A 5,892-nucleotide genomic window follows, 5' to 3' on the forward strand; every position below is an offset into this window, starting at 1 on the left:
TACAAGGCCCTTTCCAAAAAAGTGGACATGATGTGATATTGGGGAAAAGAAACAGTGTCAGTTTAATGTATTCTAAACAGTGTCAGTTGTAAAGTGCCAGTGCAGGAGAGACGAGGAGCTCTTAGGTACGAAACCCCAGCTGGACTTTTGGTATCCAAACTCCTATGTACTGCTATGTATGTGATGTACATAATGTACACCTGTAGGAATCAGCTCCTCACAGAAGACAGCCTCCATCCTTAGCTCCTGCTGGGGCTCAGGAGGAGAAGGAGGGGATGCTTTCACTTCACAGCTTCTTCCTCAAGGAATCTGCTCAGGCAGGGGGGGACAAGGTCTACTTCATCTCCTGTTGGAGAAGAGTCCTTCTCCCAGAACTGGGCACTGAGCTACTGGGTGAGAGCAGTCGCTAAAGACCTACTGACTTAAACACAGAATTATCCTGGGAGCAGTCATGGCAATTGTGTTCAACATGGACTATGGGAGAGACTGAGATCTGATACAAACTTGTGGGTTCTACCCTTAGCTAAGATTTTTTAAAATGTTGTGACCACACCTTATTTATTTGGATTGATTTCCTATTTGCAAGTACATGCTTAAGGTAAAAAAGGGAGGCAAATATTACAATAGAAGAAATTACTAGACATTCAGAAGTCCTCTACAATATGTTTTAAAGGATTATTTGTTATTATGAGTAGTAACAAAACCATTTATTATCATATTCTAGGAAAAAAATACAAGCATCTTCTATTCATATATAAGAGTAATTCAATTTGCTTTTGTGTTGTCAGTGCCAGAATCATGCTGTGATTTCCAACAGAACATTAGTTTATGGGGGTTTTTTTGTTATTACAGGGAATCAGTTCCACTCTAATGAAATGAAGCACTTCAACCTGCACTTAGTCTTAATTGAAAGTCAATGAATCTACTCATATATGTAAAGCTAATTTTCTAAAAGCCAGACTGGAGTATATAACAACCTGAAGGATCAGGCTCTAGGAATGTTTCCTCTTTCCTTTAAATAATCATTAAAGAAGATTTTCCTTTGGATTCAGTAGGGTGTCCCTTCCACTCATTTTATCCAGTGCAGGTCTTTGTCCCAAATGGTGTTATTTATTAAGAAGCCCAGAGAAACAGATTAGCTACTCGAAACTCTTATTTGCCTTAGCAGTTTTGATCTCAGATACCCAAAGTTAGTCTTCATCTCTCAAACTCTGCAATAAAAATTATAAAGGGGAAATACAATTGTGAGAATTCCTCTGTATTGTAGCATCACTTTTAAAGCCCGTTTTCCCTCTTGCTTTACTTTTTGATTTTGCTCAGGGGTCAGTGGTGGGAAAAAGTGTTGAAGATGATCTCCCATTTGTCTGTTTTGGCTTTTACTGGTCTGTACCTCTTGCTTGCTAGTCCCTGTTTTTACCCATCCAGTCAGGTAAGAGAGCAGTGCCTCACAGTGCTTCATATGTAGCAGGGATGGTGGGTGTCTTATGCTGTGTCATGATGGAAGCAGATGGGACCAGATTTTAGTATATTGCTAATAAAGTAGAGCCAGACTTCCTCGGACTCTTCCGGCTCCATGTTTGACTTGGTGTTTGCAGGGAACACAAGCCAACAGAGGGAGGGTTTGTCCCTGTTAAAGAATATGCAGCATACATACACACTTGGCAAAGACCAAGACCAAGGCTCTCAGCTGCAAGAGCGCAGCTTAGTGAGATTTCCTTACAACTTTCTCTATAGAGTTGCTGCTTTCCCTGCATGTGAAAGATCAAATTTGGGCTTTTTGAAATCATCCCCACCTTTTTCTTTCCCTATGCCTTCCAAAGCCCTGGTTTTTTTTTCTATAAAATCATAGTATAAAATAAAACATTGGTTATTTCACTGAATTTTATTTTCATTTTTTGTATAAATACCTTTATCTGCTCAATTTTTTAACCTCTGTATTCATTCCTGGTAAGGTGCTAATAATTGTCTAAGATGCACACTTGTAACATTAGCCTTTACATCCAACCTTGCTGAGCCTCTGTGTGCAGTATAGTATTGCAGTTTATTTCCTAAGGGTTGTTTGCGGCTCTCTCAGAGCTGCCCATTGATACTGAGGCAGAGATGGTTAACAAATACAAGCTGGGAAAATCAGTTGATATTCCATTTGCTGAAGGCCTGATGGAGAGCTGTACTGCAGTAGCTAATGCAAAGTTCTGGTTAAATATTGTCCTACCGTTTGCACTATACCGTCTGTTGTTTTTACACTAAGGGCTTAGCAGAGGTTGGAGGCAGTATTGACTTTGTAATTAAACTATTTTAACTTCAGGATTTTGTAATCACCATACTTAAACCATCTGTTATGGTACATGGGCAATTCCCCCAACCCCCACTCCACCCCTCCTCTCTGGGAAAAAAACGCCATCATGTTTTTAATTGCAAAGCCCCTCTCAAGATGTGGGTAGAAAGGGAAAATGGGAATAATTTTGTTTTTCTAAGACAACATGCAAAAGCTTCACTGATCTCACTCCTTGAGAAAGGAGATGCATGTAGGACTTCCACTCCTACCTCCTCCTGTCTTGGGAGCAAAGTAGAGGGTTTCAGAGTGGGCACCTCCCTTTTCTGACTGGCTGCTCAGCCCTTGCCAGGGACTTCTGCTGGGAGAAGTGAGGAAAGCAGATGGAGCCTGAGCTCTACCATGGCAGAGCCTGGCAATGAGAGTTGCTCTTGTGGAGATCCACTGAGCTCTTTGCACTTAGGGAGAGGAAAAAGAAGAAAGAGTTAAGGCAGAAGAGAGAGGAACAGATTTAGTGAAGCCACTTGTGTCTGTTGACCTACCTGTGTAAGTTCCTTGCTGGTTAGGACAAGTAGCTGAAGTTCTTGATGCTGCTCAAAAAGAAACACAGCTGCCTTTATACGCTTGGACAAATCCCTCAGGATTTGCCTACTGCAGGTTGCCGTTGTCAGTATGGACAAAGCCATAGCAAACCATTCCAAGGGTATAACAATTTGGCATTCCCAGCAAAATGGGTATCAGCACCTGGCAACCCCAAATTCTGGGCTTTCACTCATGTAACTAACTCAATGCAAAGAAGATGATGGTTTAAGCACTTGCGATAGTAATAATACTGACAGGCATTAAAACCTGAGATTTCTCTGCCTTGGTAAAACAATTTCCTTTCTCCCAGCTGTGTGGGATTCTTTTGTTGGTTTTTTTTGTTTCAATGGGTTGGTTTGGTCTGCTGTTTCAGCAGATCTAAATGTGTGATAAATGTGTGCTAAGGTAGGGTTTTTGCTGGATTCTTGATTCCAAGTTTGCTGCTTTGAATTTAGACCATTAGAACAGGCATTTTTGTGCACCTCTTGGTTAAACATGTCTTCTGTTTCATCTTGCCCCAGTTTTGTGTATTCTGTCACTGGGAGTCAGCTTGGCAGAGCTCTTTTGACCAATAAGTGAGATAAATGCACCTTCACATCTTGTCACATAAACCTGAGATAATGAAAAAAAAGAGAAAGAGAGAGAAGTGGCAGGGAATCTTCCCAGTTATATTGATCAGAATTCCCTTTTTTTTTTTTTCTCTTGTTCTAGTTTGCCAAGGAAGAATTTTCTTTTAGGACAGATCAAACTGCTAAATCAGACAGCAAATGTTCTATATACCTAAATCTGGGATACAAATGTTCTCCCACATATCATATCCATCACACACGTTGTGTAGACCTGCGCTTTGATCCCATCCCGATTTTGTTTGACATTATAGCTTCTTTTTGTAGGACAGCAGATAAATCAGTGCTTGAGAGAGGCAGATTTTTACTGTTAAGCAGTTCCAGCACACCAGGACTCCTGAGGCTGGTAAAGGGCTGGCCACCCTTTGGTTGTCTCAAACTGCCTGCCCCACTGACTCACTTCATGAACCTCTCACAGGGAAAGTGCTAATTCTTCAAAATTCCTGAATGCTGAAAAAAACCGTTTGATGCATTATGATTGTTAAATGGCTGAGAAATTCCATTTAATTCAATCCCATCTGACAGCAAAAACCACTGTTATCAATGATACTGGGTTTCACTGATTTCTATCCTATTGTTAGTAATTATTTCCTTTCCTAGACAGGGACCCTTGTACCATGCTGTAGTTGTTGTGGAAAAGTGTAGCATTTGATCCAGTGCTGCCATAGACCCGTGGCATGCAGTGAGAGCAGTGCCCACCCACCCCCACCCCCACTCCGTGAGTTTTGTTTTTATCTCCATGGCTCTCCAGCATGCACTTTCCTGGCAAAGCCGTTTCATTAATACCAGTCAGCAGGAACTGCTGAGTGTGCAACACTTCAGAAGAGCTGTTTGCTTACTTGAGAAACTAAATGCAGATGTAGAAGCCTTGCCTTACCTTTAGAATTGTCAATAAGATGAAAGACCAGAGGATAGCATTTTTATGTAGTCAGTCATGGGGGATTTTGCATGTTTTCACATGTTGATCTGGTCAACACTGCAAGGATGAAGATCAGTTTCTTTAAAGATAGACAAGTATTTCTATAGAAGTAAGATTTCTATAAATTTTTAGAAGATATTTTCTTTTACTTACAGGATTAGGATGAGATTCTCATAGGCATCAAAAGCTCTCTACACCCATCAGTGTTAATGAAGTTAAACTCCAAATGCCACTTTCAAAAATGCTTGGGCACTTGTTGGCTTATCTCTCTGTTCACCTCTCAGCTTAGCCACAAGGACATATAATGCATAGCCATATGTTGATTAAACACATATTTTCCACTGCACACTATCTGGACATCATCCAGTTTCATCATAGAGACTATGTCCAGTTCAATCTGGTCTGCTATGTGACTAGCATTTCTTGAAGGTTAGCGTTAACTCTTACGAATTGCATTGTTGCAGGACTGCTGCCAGCCTGGCACTGGGGCTCACAGAGTAATCCAAGCAGGTGCACAAACATGTCACCCCGACCTTGCAGGCTGCACTGAGACTTTCAGGGTCAACAGCCAGGAAGGGACTTAAAGTTTGTCATGTATTAACTGCGTAACAACTGCATGTCCTCTTGCCAACCACACTTCTCAACCTCAACCGAGGCGTCTAGGATCCTCACAGGATATGTGGAGTGGCTCATGGAAATCATGTGAGCCACAACTCTAAGAATCTGTAAAAGCAGCAAGGGCTAAGGGAAGGGACTGCTGAGCTAAAGCAGTCCTAAGGGACACCCACCTGCCAAATTCTACTTTGCCTGGACATGGACGAGAAAGGAACAAATTTCCAGCCATAAGTAATTCCGTTTCGCATGGGTCTGAGCTGTCCAGGACTCAGGGGAATCTCACTTATCAGTGATAGATAGCTTTCGATGCTGGCAGAAGTAGCCTGAACCTTGTTCCCAGCTCTTCAGAGAGAGCAGGAGCTCTGGAAGGCTCCTTTTGAAAGACTGTGAAAGGATGGGGATCACATCGCTGATGTAGAGTAGATGTGGACCCTGGAGTGGACAAAATATTGATTTTTTCACTATTTCTCTGCAAAGGGAACAACTTGGCTAGAGGCTGAAGCCAGAGTATACTTTACAGGATTGACTGTAAAGTCAGGAGATAAAGACCACTCTGCAAAGCAGGGGAACAAACAAAGCTGACTATATAAGTGTGTCTTCAGTTTCTTCTGATAGCACCATTATACTGCATGTAAACTTTGGAGCAGGACCTTCTACAATTCTTGAAACATTACCCATATGTGGTAGTTTGGGCTAGGCCTTCCTTGGTGACCAGTTTGTAGCCAAGGAAGGGTCCAGATTTACCCAGTATTCCCTACGATTTTTACGTAAGCCAGACTATAAGAAGAAAGGAGGGAAAGCCTTCACTCTCTTTCCTTCCGGCGGCTTGGAGGTGCAGGTTCCCTGCTGTTGAGTCTGTCGTGTTGGGGAGCGAGGCC

Source organism: Manacus vitellinus, unplaced genomic scaffold (genome assembly GCF_001715985.3).
Source record: "Manacus vitellinus isolate BGI_N305 unplaced genomic scaffold, ASM171598v3 scaffold_4_pilon, whole genome shotgun sequence".
Classification (NCBI taxonomy): domain Eukaryota; kingdom Metazoa; phylum Chordata; class Aves; order Passeriformes; family Pipridae; genus Manacus; species Manacus vitellinus.